Source organism: Oncorhynchus mykiss, chromosome 5 (assembly GCF_057628025.1).
Source record: "Oncorhynchus mykiss isolate SJ-2025 chromosome 5, ASM5762802v1, whole genome shotgun sequence".
Lineage (NCBI taxonomy): Eukaryota > Metazoa > Chordata > Actinopteri > Salmoniformes > Salmonidae > Oncorhynchus > Oncorhynchus mykiss.
Genome location: NC_143026.1, coordinates 61727273 through 61743042, shown reverse-complemented (window position 1 = coordinate 61743042; position 15770 = coordinate 61727273). Strand labels below are relative to the sequence as shown.

At 42.2% G+C, this 15770-nt stretch overlaps 1 long non-coding RNA gene across 1 annotated transcript; it reads right to left on the bottom strand.

Annotated features, from left to right (window-relative positions):
* Positions 1 to 882: 882 nt before the first annotated feature.
* LOC149983536 (uncharacterized) lies at positions 883 to 14226 on the bottom strand. The gene is made up of 2 exons (XR_016496199.1): positions 9353 to 14226; positions 883 to 8308 (listed from the first exon to the last, which is right to left on the bottom strand). It is a non-coding gene; the product is annotated as an uncharacterized LOC149983536 (long non-coding RNA).
* Between the last annotated feature and the right edge of the window lie 1544 nt (positions 14227 to 15770).

The window sequence follows — 15770 nt, the reverse complement described above, 5'->3', positions numbered from 1 at the left end:
ATTTCCGACATTTTCAGACTACTAAACAGCTATTGATTTAGAACCACGGCGTTACTGCAAGTCGCAAAGAAAACAGGCGTTGCCTCCACTATTCCAGCACCATTTCAACTTCAACATTTCAACCATATCTAATCACCTATGCTTAGTCTAATACAGTGACAACTAAAAGATACCACAAACTATTATGTCCAATCGATGTAAGCTAAATATGATGTGACTGTCCATAGTACTGATTTTTTGTTGTTGTATGTGTGTGTGTGTGTGTGTGTGTGTGTGTGTGTGTGTGTGTGTGTGTGTGTGTGTGTGTGTGTGTGTGTGTGTGTGTGCGTGCAAGTAGAAAACATTGTAGAAAAACATGTTGACTTACCCTACTTGTAGAGAAACTCCAATGCCACTCTACTCTTTCCTGTTGCTCAAACGGTCTATGTCTGTCATACAGTACACACTTTTAGTTGTGTTGTCCTAGGCTACCTGACTAAAATGCTTGCTCGCTAGCCTAACTTCCTTTCATGGGCAACGATACGCCAGGCCAGTTAGTTCAAATTAACCAACTACATCTAGCTAAATGTTGAACTTCTATCCTCTCAGGCCAGGGGCACAATGTCTGAATTTATGGTTGGATCAGAATCATCGTTATAATAATTGGCCAATACAGAGGATTAGGTAAAACCACAAGTCCAAATCCTTATCTCCATCCATGGATCATTTAGGAAAGGGACAATTTTAGCTAGATACAGTGGGGCAAAAAGTATTTAGTCAGCCACCAATTGTGCAAGTTCTCCCACTTAAAAAGATGAGAGAGGCCTGTAATTTTCATCATAGGTACACTTCAACTATGACAGACAAAATGAGAAGGAAAAAAAATCAGAAAATCACATTGTAGGATTTTTTATGAATTTATTTGCAAATGTTGGTCAATAACAAAAGTTTATCTCAATACTTTGTTATATACCCTTTGTTGGCAATGACAGAGCTCAAACGTTTTCTGTAAGTCTTCACAAGGTTTTCACTTATAACTTGTCCTTCTGGTTAAAAAGTGGGTAAAACAAAGCGCAAATTAAAGGATGAATCTCTGAGCATCGTAGCACCATTAGGTGCAAAAACTCAATGTACCCAGTTGTGGCCCACTTGTAGGAAGCGAACCATTCGATTTCGTACCTACGTTATATCGGGGAGGGGGTGACCTCGGTCTCAACATAGACTTAGATCTGAAGCCATTCTTGTGATTTTGCTATTCATTGTAAATGTTTGTTGGCCATTGTAGCCAAATTGTATCTGTGGTCGTATGTTATCCATTCATGTTTTTTGTATGTTCTATTTATATCTGTAAATTAACCAATGATATCAAGACACACGGTCATGATTACAGACACCTGTGTGTGTCCTTTGACACTATATAAACAAGTGACCCGCAGTGTTTGTCATTATACCCTGATGAAGACAGCTTGTCTGTCGAAACGTTGGTTATTCAATTATTGCGTCTGAGCTCCTAGAGTGTGCAGCTCTCCTTTTATTTTTCAAGTGTTCTACTCCGTTGGCCAACACCTCGACTAAACAGGTGTTCTACTCCGTTGGCCAGCACCTCGCCTAAACAGGTGTTCTACTCCGTTGGCCAGCACCTCGCCTAAACAAGTGTTCTACTCCGTTGGCCAACACCTCGACTAAACAGGTGTTCTACTCCGTTGGCCAGCACCTCGCCTAAACAGGTGTTCTACTCCGTTGGCCAGCACCTCGCCTAAACAGGTGTTCTACTCCGCTGGCCAGCACCTCGCCTAAACAGGTGTGCGTTTCTTTCGCCTCCAGGGACACTGAGAGGAACTAATCATGACAGAACACAATATAGGCCAGACAATGTAATGTGTCTTAGACTGAAATGGAGACGCAAAACCTAATTTGACTTCTTGTTTGATCTGGTTTACCTCCAGAGAAACACAGCTGTCACAAGTAGAGGTGTTCTGAGCTTCAGCCACTCTCATTTAGATTAATATTTTGCTCTTCGGGGCTGTAACTGATCTCTCCAGCTGCTCTTCTACTTTATGACTGCCTCCCCCAAACCTCCTGCCTTAAACTGATTGGCCAGGGTTGGACAGCCTGATCTGAAATATGACATCACCCACAAAATCCAGCCCACATGGAACCACACTCCACACAAGGTTACTTTAGGACATTGGGGTGGGTTGAAACACTACCTCTCCCCATGCAATAGGATGTGATCTTAATATTTAATGAGATCTCTAAAGTTGTAAATGTACCCATCTAGTCCGGTTCGGAGTCTTTAGCCAGCCCTGGGACAGGCTCAGATATAGAGCTCTTTCCTTTCCTTTCTGCTCCCTGCACACTCAGCCTTTAGCTCTCGTCCCACAGGGGCAATATGTTTTAAACATGGGAATAAATTGTTCAAACTAGGTTCAAACTGCACCATATCGGCAAAAACATTTATAGCGGGTTTTTTTTAACCCAATTTTGTGATTTTACATGCGATATAGATTAAAACATTTGGGTTAACGGATGGAATCATAGAAATATATTATTTATATTAAGAAGCAAAGTGGAAAGAATCCTCATTCTTGATTGGAACAATCTGTTGAACACATCTGCCCTAACAGTATAGCGAAGTAACTGTGACATGGGGCAGGGATTTGTGTGTAGGAAGCAGGCGCAAGAGGAGAGAGGGAGAGAGACGACAAACAGGGTCAATTCTAAAAACGGAAGTTACACGCACCTGAGTGGCGTTTCAAAGATGTTGCATGCGATATGATCTCTTGCGATATGGATATTGCAAATGTCAATATTTAGCGATTAGGATGTGAATTTGATGAGTTGTTCAGCACTACTTCAAACCAACTTTTACTAGCCTTTTTGGTTGCCAGTGACACTAAGTTAAACCAACATCATGTGACATCCAAGCTGACCCTACAAGTGAGCGGTATTCAGACTCAGACAAAGGATTGCAAGTTATTAGGTTAAGACTGTGCCCTGGCTGGATTATTTTGTTGTCCCTGGGTTTATGGGAATTATTATTACAGAAATGTTGTAGACATGTGAGACATGTAAGGTCTCACATACATGAGAAATACACATTTCAAAGCACTTGGATCATAACAAGTACAGAGGCTAATTTCATGATTCATTTCATTCATTGTGTTCTGTAGAAAGTTCAAATTTCATGTTTGGGTGCGAGGAAGGTCCACTCCATGACTTGCATAGACTACCTTTTGCAAAACATTGAATACAAATATCATCAGTAAATACAAAATGCACTGTTTTGCTCACAGAATATTAACACATTGTCTTCATCAGAAGAGAAATGTCTGCAATTGTGTTCACCGTGTCCGGCAATCAGTATATACTACTGCACAATATTCTAAACTATCCCATCAGTGTCATACCATGTACAATATATGGAAATATCTGGAGAATGGGGACTGTCGGATTGTTGTGATTTTTACAAAATTGCAGACATGCAGAGAAATAAGTTGGGTTACTTATACGTAACTTTGGGTTACTCCTAGGTCATCATCTTCAACAAAGTGAACTTCCAATATAGAACATTGTTTTGGTGTGGATTGAGGCCTATATAGTATTATCAGTTGTTTTCCTCCATTGTATTCACCTTTATTTATTTCTACTGTAGATTGTTTTTCTGGACCCCAATGAAAAGTCTACAAAACTACAAGCAAACCAATTTGATTGTGATGATACAAACATGGCATTCTTCACATTTGGTTCACATTCCTTTCAATTACAGTAATATGTCTTTATTAACCTAAATTCAATGGAGCTGGACTGTGGCCACTGAATATGCATGCATGGTCTGACTACCTGATTAGTGTGTATGTCTTTGTGAAAGTCTGATGGGAAGTAGATGGTTGACATGTAGGTGAGTGTTCTGATCAGAGACCCTCTGTCCAACTTCTGCACCATGCAATGGCTATAGTTTCCTATGGTATACAAACACTGATCACCCATGTTAAAAACTTATTATGGCTGGGGGCAGTATTGAGTAGCTTGGATGAATAAGGTGCCCAGAGTAAATTGCCTGCTACTCAGTCCCAGTTGCTAATATATGCATATTATTAGTATATTTGGATAGAAAACACTCTGAAGTTTGAATGATGTCTGTGAGTATAACAGAACACATATGGCAGGCAAAAACCTGAGAAAAAATCCAACCAGGAAGTGGGAAATCTGAGGTTGGTCGTTTTTCAACTCATTCTCTATTGAAGATACAGTGTGATATTGGTCATGTTGCACTTCCTAAGGCTTCCACTAGATGTCAACAGTCTTTAGAACCTTGTTTGATGCTTCTACTGTTAAGTGGGGGGGAATGAGAGGGGAATGAGTCTGCCAGAATGCCTTGAGCTCGTGACGCTCGTTCACGTGAGAGCGAGCTCTGTTCCATCGCATTTCTACAGACAAAGGAATTCTCCGGTTGGAACATTATTGAAGATTTATGTTAAAAACATCCTAAAGATTGATTCTATACTTCGTTTGACATGTTTCTATGGACTGTAATGGAACTTTTGGACTTTTCGTCTGCTCGTGCGTCATGAAGTTAGATTACTGGGCTGAACGTGCTAACAACAAGGAGGAATTTGGACATAAATGATGGACATTATCGAACAAAACAAACATTTATTGTGGAATTGGGATGAAGATCCACACACACACACGCACACACACACACACACACACAACACCACTGCTATAGCTCTCGCTACATGTGTTCCTCGATCGGACAAGATCTTAAAAGGCTTTCCTCTGCAAGCAAGCAAAGCAGTCTCAACGCCGTCAGGAACAAATCGGTATCCATGTTCATCAGTAGATCCACATATACAGCCTGGGTGGTCATGCACTTAAAGATGATGTACCATCTATTTTAATTTATTTGTCCAATCTTGATAACATACGGTCCAAAGCAGTCCACACCTGTAGAAAATAATGTAGGCTTGTAGACTGGCTTCGGCACTTCCTGTATTTGGCGCAACCAAGCTGGAAGCGATGGATACCTGCCCTCCCCCTCAGAATCCAGAACCCTTTACATACAACCGCAAACACTCTCTCTTGGCCCGGATGTCGTCGTCACCAGACGACTGCCCAGAGGGTCTGGCTGAGACAGTGTCTTCCCATGTGTGATATCGTCAGCTGGATTGCTCTCCGTGTCCACGTAACAACAGGCCTGTGGATCCGTGAGCTCCTGTATGTCTGTGACTCTTGTTCCAACAAATACTTTGTACCTGCAGGAGTCTGACTGGAGCCAAGTTAAGACAGTTGTAGAATCCCACCAGTATATGAAGTCACGGATCTCCAGGGTGAGTCCTCTTCTGAGGACCACGGTCAGCAGGGCACCGGTGAGTGAAGCGCAGAGCTCAAGTCTTGGCATCGACTGTTGTTGTTTCAGAGCCACTCTTGATATTGCTGCAAGGACTGCCACTTGGATCCGTTAATTGGTGTCTTAAATGTAGAGGTATAAGACGGCACCTTACGCACACTCTGAGGCATCACTGAAAACATGGACACTTCTTGTGCTGGTTGGGAGGTCCATGTCGGTGCTGACTTAACACCTTGGCAGTGTGACCTGAGGCAGCTGTGGAAGTTTGTTCTCCCAAGTAAGCATCGCTTGGAGAAGATATTCAGGTAGGTCTGGGTCATCCCACCCTCTTTTCTTGTCCCAAAGCCTCTGGACCACGACCTTGGCCCTTCTGGTGTATGGGATGATGAAGCCAAGTGGATTCTACTGGCTGGCAAGGATCGATATATGTTGTGTATGGTGGGCTCAGCGTTCTTTATTTGACCTTGCTTGTAGCCAAGAGTGTCAGACAGACATTACCATCATAGTCCAAGGGTAAGCTCTTGGGGTTCCACGCCATCCTGGGGGAACTAGAGTGCACTGCTGTCTGACCTGGACTCTTGAGGTAGGTGTCTGATGACTCCTGGAAGGTTGCTGGCCCACTGGCGTAGGTTGAATCCGCCCTCAGCAAGGAGGTGCTTCAGCTTGTCCACCTGATTATTGGCTATCCGCAGAGGGGAGGCTTGGTAGACAGTTTTTGTTTACATAGAAACAATGTTCTAGAGAGAGTGCACATCTTCCACGGGCTCGCTATGGTCGAACACATACTTCTGAAGGGTGAATGTGGCGCAGTAGGGACTACATGTCCTCCCAAAGGGAAGCCACTGCCACTCGTAGACATCAGGATGATCATCGTAGTACAGGTCTCGCCACAGAAACCGGAGAGGAGGCTGGTCTTCGGGTAGCAGGCAGACTTGATGGAACATACCTTTGATGTTGCTTCTGATGGCCACAGAGTGTTACCAGACGCGCTGAAGGACTCCTCTAATTCAAGCTCTTGCCTCTGTAGTTGATAGACCAGTTGAATACGACTCTGTTCTTCCCACTGATAGGAATGTACCAACCTTGGCACTCTGACTGCCGGTAAGGGTACCTTCTTGATGTGGCCGGACTCCACCAAGTTGTCAACCTCTGTGTTGTACACTGCTGCATTCTCTGGATCTTTTGACAGATGCTTCTCTGTCCCTCGCAGATGAGCCAGTACCTCCTTCGGAGCTTCTAAGTGAGAAATGTTCTTCTTCCACAAGAGGGGAGTGGCGTACCTTTGAACCCTGTCTTTGTAGCACTCGTGCTAGCGTTCTTGGTAGCGGTAGTGCTAGCGTTGACGTCATGGAGAATTTCAAGATGTTTCTTCTTACACATCTTGCGCTTTGCCTTGGGAGTACACTTGGTGCTTCCAACAACTGTGATTTATCTTGATCCAGGATTCGATCTGTTCTTTGGAATGGAGCTGGGAGTTTGTGCACTGATTCATTTGGTGCTTTATGGTATTACAGAATGGGCAATATTTCCTTGGCCTCTCTCATGACCTTTCTCTGCTCACCTCCGTGGAAGATGGTGGTGGTCTTGGGGGAAGACTTGTCTTTACGCTGATCTTGGCGTGAGCCAGGCTGGTCCCTGCCTTGGTCGCTGCTGAACTGCATGCCAGGAGGGTTGGAACGGGTTCAACCATCTCTTGAAGCTGGCTCTTAGGTCATGTGGCAGCTTAGCTAAGAGGCGGGAGAAGTATTGAGCCGCACCTCAGTTCCGTTCATCCATTGCTCCCTAGCTGTTCCAGCATGCCAACCAAGGCACTCAGCCTCAGAGCAAATGCCTTGATTTCACCACTCTAGATGTTGGGGCCGTTCATTAACCCTGTCATAATTGGTCGGGCTGGCCATACAGTTCTATGAGGGACTCCATGGTGTAGCTGTACAGTATGGGTTCCTGCTGTTGCTGTAGGAGTCTGCAATGAGCAAAGCCTCTTCCAAATTCAGGTGGTCCACCAGTACCTGATACTTGAAGCGCTCTGTTGCATCTACAGGAAGCACATTGTTGAGGGCAACCTTCAAGCTTGCAAAATCCTGTGGATCTTCATTGACAAAGTTAGGGATGGTAGGTGTTGGTTCACAGTAGGTGCGCTCCCGGCTGAACGGAGAAATTGTGTGGTAGCGGACATGTGAGTGCCAGCAGTGAGGGCTGACGGTGACAATCATGTGAGGGTCTGACAGCAACAGTCAGGTGTAGGCTGATAGCGATCTCGTGAAGTCGGCCCTCTAAGTGGCACTGTAGGGCTACGAGTACTGCAATGAGAAGACGACCTGTCTCGATGGTGCAATGGCTCACGATGGAGAGGGTTTAATGGAGTAGGTGATGATGATGATGATGACTGGTCTGGGTTGGGGAGCTCTCTGATCCTGAGTTCTTCAATGAGCTGATTTATCTTATCACGTTTGTGACCGCAGTGTGTCCTCTTTGGTTGTTACCAGCTGTGACCGCTCAAGTTGGCATTGATCTTTAATGATCTCTAGTCGAGATACACCTGCTGTGGGGGGCCAGTGAGATGGCAACCGATGAAGATGCGGGTCAGCCTGGGTGCTGACTTGAACTGCTGGATACTCATTGAAGCAGATGAAGTTTGCTCTTCCAATAGCGCCATCATCTCATGTGTCAACTTCTCACATTCCTCTCCAATTAGCTGCAGGCACGTTGCGAGTGTTCTGGAAGAACAGGGAACTTCTCTCATCTCGCGCAGAAAGGTAGCTGGTGCTTGTCTGGTTATGTGAGGAAATAATTCATTCCACAGCCTCCTCTTGGTCTCACTCGTTGGAGTGGTGTGTTGTTTGTGTGTTGTTGTGCGTGCCTTGTCGATTAGACAATGTGGGGGGTGAGTCTGGCGGCTGGGACAAACCACAACTTGTGGAGGATCTTCTCTGGTGACTGGCATCCTTGGGCTGTGGCAGTTACTGCATCCGGCTCCTAAGGACCATGAAAATATACACTGAGTATACCAAACATTAGGAACACCTTCCTAATATTGAGTTGCACCCCCCCCCCTCCATTTTGCCCTCCGAACAGCCTCAATTTGTCAGGGCATGGACTCTACAATGTGTCGAAAGCTTTCCACAGGGATGCTGGCCAATGTTGACTCCAATGTTTCCCACAGTTGTGTCAAGTTTTCTGGATGTCCTTTGGGTGGTGGACAATTCTCGATACACACAGGAAACTGTTGAGTGTGAAAAACCCAGCAGTTGTGCAGATCTTGACACAAACCGGTGCGCCTGGCACCTACTACCATACCCCGTTCAAAGGCACTTACATTTTTGGCCTTGCCCATTCACCCTCTGAATGGCACAAATACATAATCCATGTCTCAAGGCTTAAACATCCTTATTTAACCTGTCTCCTCCCCTTAATTTACACTGATTGAAGTGGATTTCACAAGTGACATCAATAAGGGATCATAGCTTCCACCTGCATTCATCTGGTCAGTCCATGGCATGGAAAGAGCAGGTGTCCTTAATGTTTTGTACACCGGTGTATGTTTTTTTATAGGAATTCGAAGGACCAAAAATAAATAAGGATAGGAAACTTAGGTGCTGGGTTAAGGCCGGTAGCAACCACCAATGTGTCCGTCCAGAACATGAGGAAGCATTGCTTCCAGTTCAAGGTTTTTAATGCACACACATACAACACCACTATCTCTGATACTAAATGTGGTTCTGTATATAGCACAATTTGGGAAAATATGCCTATTTACATGTCAACAAACTAAACAGTCTTTGTGGACCCAAACACATGCTAGATGCACAAATAATGTATACATATCTATGTATTATTATGCCTAGCACCACAGAGAAATGCTAACAAATGCTAATCACAAATAAGCATGCTAAATAGTAATGCATTTGGATTGCAATACTAATGCTAACATTAATGATAGCAGGAGTATGCATATGGTACATATTTATAACAGACACTATTTAGCTCCAAAAAACAAGACATAAAGATGTAGGCACTTACATTTAGCTGCACACACAATCAAACATCAGAAAAAAAATATTCCCCAGGAGGTAGAATGAGCAGGAGGGGTAAAAAAAAGAGTTGGTCATCAGGATGGAAAACTACTGACTGAATAAGGCCCTGCCTGGTGGGGTCCTACCCTAACTCCTGTGAATAGAGACTACTGACTGGCTAATAAAATAATGATGATTGGCATGACCTTATTCCAATAAGAAAACTAAAATAATTTGGGGGTCTTGAATAGGAGATGAGCTGACTGTTTTTACAGTTACTGATCTTGGAACTCATTGGAGGTTTTATAGACAGAGGGTGTATGTCAATTCTTTGGGTTTGTGTACAAATGTACCATAGCTGTACCATGGCTGTGCTTAGCTCTTGGAATCAATTCAAAAAGTGCCAATCTGTCTGCACACTCCAAGAAACACACAGTGCATGTAGTCAGGGACCATTCCATTGATCAAATCAAACTTTGGTAAACCTAAAATGGCAAATGAGTCCTTTATGCGCAATAGTCTGCCCTTATGTCGCAGCTATTTCTCCTAACTTCACAGTGGTTCTGTTGTTCGGTTTCTCATCTAAACATTCCAATTCCCTTGTGTGTTGCAGCCCAGGGTGAAGGCATAGTCCACAACCATAATCTCCATGAAATAGTTTGAAGTTCTGTAGTAATGGTCTTGCTAATGCATCACAAACACAACATAATGTGTGCACCTTCTGTCACGTTGACTGTCTTCAAACTCCCTGTCATAAATGAGCCAAGGCGCAGCGTGCATGTAATTCCACATCTTTAATAGGAGTGAAACCTTCACAAAAAAAACAGGTAAACAGAAACCGCCCGTGATGCAACCGTGGCGCACACAAACACTCACAGAAAATAAATAATTACCCACAAACACAGGTGGGAAAAAAGCTGCCTAAGTATGATTCCCAATCAGAGACAACGATAGACAGCTGCCTCTGATTGGGAACCATACCCGGCCAACAAAGAAACAGACAAACTAGAATGCCCACCCAAATCACACCCTGACCTAACCAAATAGAGAAATAAAAAGGCTCTCTAAGGTCAGGGCGTAACACCTTCACGTGTCTACATGACTGTTCACTGGGATGCTGCCACTCAAAGCAAGTCTGTAAAAGAGTGGCACATTCCTCCACAAAAGGTCACATCTGGCTTTTTGGATCCAAACCACAAGTCGCACAAAAGCACATGCTTATCTTTACTTTCTGGGAGTGTCTTAATGACAACACAGTACTGGCGAAATACTGAATTTGGAGGACTGAACGACTGGTACACAATCACAATTAAATGTAAGGGACAAGACATCATCATCACAGTTTGCCTTCAAGGGCTGATGTAAAGTGCCATCCTCTATGTCACGTATTACATGTCTGTGTCATGACGTTGGCCTGGGGGTAGGTTTATGACAGTCATAAATACCTCTCCCCCTTTTTCCTCTCTCTACCCTACTGATGTTATATTTGAACACCCCTTGGTTAACATAGAGATTCTGGGAACATCAGGTGAGGGGAAATGAACTATATTCTGGTACTCCGACCAATTGAACATATGCAGTGGTACTTAATGAATATGATGTCAGTTCGGTTGTCATCTGAGACATTCTCATCAATGATAAGATGACAAACTCTACAGTGTAAAGTCTACACATCAGAGTTATCAGATTCACATGGAATTGTTGTTCAATTTAAATGTTTGAATATGAAATTATTCTTGATGGGATGAAATGTGATTTTAGCTTCTAAAATGTGAGAATTGGGTTTTCATGAGTGTATTAGGCCCGACTCAGTGGCCTGCCCACGTGAAGAGACATAGGTTGAAAACTATGAAACACACCCCTTTTCTCCCTCAACTATAAAAGCCCTTGAAGAAAATGTAACCTCCTGTTCCGAGGATGTGAGGACGACGGTCCGATGTCAGAATGGTTCAGATAATAACTACAGAACAAAGCCAACATCAGCGTGAGCTTTGGTTGCGAATGGTATAAACTTTGAACTCTTATTCACTACAGAAGGGATACCTCCTAGCCGTTGAGTTAGCAACAGCAGCTGCAAACGAGGGTTAGGAAGGAACAGACAGAGTATCCTGTCTATCACACAACGACATTACTACAACGTATCCAATTGACCACCAGAGACATTCTTCAAAGGACAAAGGACTCGGTTTGGCAACACGGCCTTCCATCTACCACCAACCTACCGAAGCACAGCTCAGAGTAAAAATGTATTGCATTTTCCTTTTCCAAATGGGCTGTAATTTAGAATGCATAAAATACTGTATTTACAATAGCACAGCTTCTTCCTTTGGTCCTCAGTCTTCCCGCTCTTTCACTCAAACCCAGCCCTTTTCTTTTGTGTAACCAGCTGTCATATCTGTTCAACCCGCTAGGGACGTTTTCCTTTATGATGTAATTTGTAATCAAGGTATAATTCATTCTTTGTATATGTAATTCTGTGTGATTAGTTAGGTATTTAGTAAATAAATAATTAAACCCAATTTTGAATTGCTGATTCAACTTGTTAGCCGGGGTTCGTGAAGATAACCAAGAATTTACAACTTTCAGATGAGACTGAATTAAGCTGATGATTAATATGGACTGCTATTGATGTAAAACATTACTAGGTCTTTAAGAGTATATTCGGAAGATAACAGCTCTATAAATATTATTTTATAGTTAATTACATTTACATGGTTTGCTCAATCAGGTGATATTAATTACGGAGAAATTATTTTATAGAATAGCATGTCATATCACTTAATCCGGCATAGCCAAAGACACGACCACTGTCATCAGCACGTAAACATACTGTAGATCATGCATACCCTGATTGTCAAGAAGAAATTTCAGTTGATCCTTCAATGGGACATTGATAAAGAAATGTCCTTCCTCAAAACTGTCTTTCACTGTTACAGATGAGGAACAGGACACACGTGAGTGTTTCTACTTTAGTTTGTGAATTGCCAAGGTACTGTTTACATTCTCTGCAGTAATGATGACGTTCATGTTGATCTACAATACCAGCCAGTTTTTCAAAAACATACATGCTTGCTGGACCTGCACTTGTCCCAGCAGAATGTAACCGTAGAAGTGTCAGCAGGTCTTCCACCAACACACCAGTAGCGTCGTGTCTGAAAGCAAAGTAGAGAATCAAGATGCGACTTCGGTCTTCTGTAAGTCCATATGAGTGGGCATCCCAGTATCCTCTGTTTCTTGTGGGACCTTGTCCTACAAGTGGTAGGAAACAATATTAGAAGTTTAATTATGTAGGTACAGTTTGATTTTAGTTTTCCATTACTGCATTATAACCTTGCCCTGGTCTACTGTACTTTGCACAAAAGAGAAAGAAAGCCACAACACACATGATAGAAACAAAAATTAGAATGGAGAGAGAGAGGGAGGGGAAGTGTGTTTACAGTGGTGTGCATTTTGTCATTACTTTTTCTACATCTTAAGTTAAATAAGTCAGTTCACTTTGATTAATCAATGTCAAACATTATTCAATTAGCTCAACATCACTCACCTGGGCCCATGTGAAAGTGGCTGCTATTGATCCTGTGTTTGGTTTGTCATTTCTGCATCACTGACAATCTAATCATTACCAACAACTCATTAAAAAACATGCCAATAATGTTATCATATGAAGGCTTTACTCTGTTAGGTGCTCTCATATATATATATATATATATATATACAACACTGTAGCTTGTCCAACACTGTAGCTTGTCCAAAACAGTAAAATATGTTGGTATTATATATATATAGAAAGAGACTACTAGTTGATCCTGTGGTAATACCAACATATTTTACTGTTTTGGACAAGCTACAGTGTTGTATAAGGCCAATCTACCAAGAGACATAAGAGACCTTAACTTCTTATGGCTGGGGGGCAGTATTGAGTAGCTTGGATGAATAAGTTGCCCAAAGTAAATGGCCTGCTCCTCAGTCTCAGCTGCTAATACATGCATATTATTATTAGTATTGGATAGAAAATACTCTAAAGTTTCTAAAACTGTTTGAATGATGTATGTGAGTATAACAGAACTCATATGGCAGGCAAAATCCTGAGGAAAAATCAAAGCAGGAAGTGAGAAATCTGAGTTTTCTATGTATTCACTGCAGTCCCCAATGAAATCCCCTTGAGATGTTAATGATGTTGCACTGCCTAGGAGTTCCACTAGATGTCAACCATCTATAGAAATTTCAATGAGACTTCTACTGTGTTGTGGGACTCAATGAGAGCAGAATCTATCAGGTGACTGGCAGTCAGCCATTTTCTGATCACGTGCATTCCTCATGGTATCCACTTGCGTTCCATTGCTCATCAAGACACAAAATAATACTCCGGTTGCAACTTTATTGAAGCTATATGTTAACATCCTAATGATTGATTCTGTACATAGTTTGAAATGTTTCTTCGACCTGTAATTTAACTTTTTGAAGTTTTTGTCCGACATAACGGTGACCAGAATGAGCGTTTGGATATGTATACCAAAACGCGCTAACAAAAGAAGGTATTTGGACATGAATAACGGACATTATCGAACAAAACAAACATTTATTGTGGACCTGGGATTCCTGGAGTGCTTTCTGATGTAGATCATCAAAGGTAAGGGAATATTTATCATGTCATTTCTTGTTTATGTTGATGCCAACATTGCGGCTATTGTGACTTATTCTTCTGAGCGCCTTCTCAGATTATTGCATTGTTTGTTTATTCCGTAAAGTTTTTTTGAAATCAGACACAGCGGTTGCATTAAGGAGAGGTATATCTATAATTCCATGTGTATAACTTGTATTATCATCTACATTTATGATGAGTATTTTTGTTGAATGATGTGGCTATGCAAAATCACTGGATGTTTTTGGAACTAGTGAATGTCATGCGCCAATGTAAACTCATATTTTGATAAATGTGAACTTTATCAAACAAAACATACATGTATTGTGTAACATGAAGTCCTATGAGTGTCATCTGATGAAGATCATCAAAGGTTAGTGATTCATTTGATCTCTATTTCTGCTTTTTGAAACTCCTCTCTTTGGCTGGAAAAAAATTGCTGTGTTTTTCTGTGGCTTGGTGGTGACCTAACATAATAATTTGTGGTGCTTTCGCTGTAAAGCCTATTTGAAATCGGACACTGAGGTGGGATTAACAACAAGATTACCATTAAAACGGTATATATATATGAAAATTACAGGCCTCTCTCATCTTTTTAAGTGGGAGAACTTGCACAATTGGTGGCTGACTAAATACTTTTTTTGCCCCACTGTATATAACCCACTATTGTTATTTACTGCTGCTATTTAAGCATTTGTTATTCTTCTCTTATTTTTGGGGGGTATTTTCTTAACTGCATTGTTGATTCAGGGCTTGTAAGTAAGCATTTCACTGTAAGGTCTACTTACTCCTGTTGTATTCGGCGCATGTGAAAAACAATATTTGATGTGATCCTGACAAGTTTCCCAGTCCCTGCCGTTGAAAAACATCCTCACAGCATGATGTTGCCATCACCGTGCTTCACCATAGGGATTGTGCCGGGTTTCCACCAGAAGTGATGCTTGACATTCAGACGAGAGTTCAATCTTGGTTTCATCAGACATGAGAATCTTGTTTCTCATGGTCTGAGTCCTTTGGTGCCATTTGGCAAACTCCAAACGGGCTGTCATGTGCCTTTTGGCTTCCGTTAGGCTTTTATGGTGCTGTACACAGATGAACTCTGGAGCTCTGTCAGAATGACCATCGGGTTCTTGGTCACCTACCTGACCAAGGCCCTTCTCCCCCCGATTGCTAAATTTGGCCAGGCAGCCAGCTCTAGGAAGAGTCTGGGTGGTTCCAAACGTCTTCCATTCATGAATGATGGAGGCCACTGTGTTCTTGGGGACCTTCAATGCTGCAGAAATGTTGGTACCCTGCCAAAGGTCTGTGCTTTGACACAATCTTGTCTCGGAGCACTACGGACAATTCTTTCGACCTCATGGCTTGGTTTTTGCTCTGACATGCACTGGACCTTATATAGATAGGTGTGCCTTTCCATATCATGTCCAATCAATTGAATTTACCACAGGTGGTCTCCAGTCAAGTTGTAGAAATATCTCAAAGATGATAAATGGAAACAGGATGCACCTGAGCTCAATTTTGAGTCTCATAGCAAAGGTTCTGAATACATATGTAAATAAGGTATTTCAGATTTTTTTAAATAATAATTTGCAAAAAGTGTTTTTGTTTTGTCATTGTGGAGTATTGCGTGTAGATTGATGAGTATGTTTTTATAAATCCCGTTTAGAATAAGGCTGTAATGTAACAAAATGTGGAAAAAGTCAAGGGGTCTGAATACGTTCCGAATGCCCTGTATACATTACCAGTCAAAAGTTTAAACACACCTACTCATTCAAGGGTTATT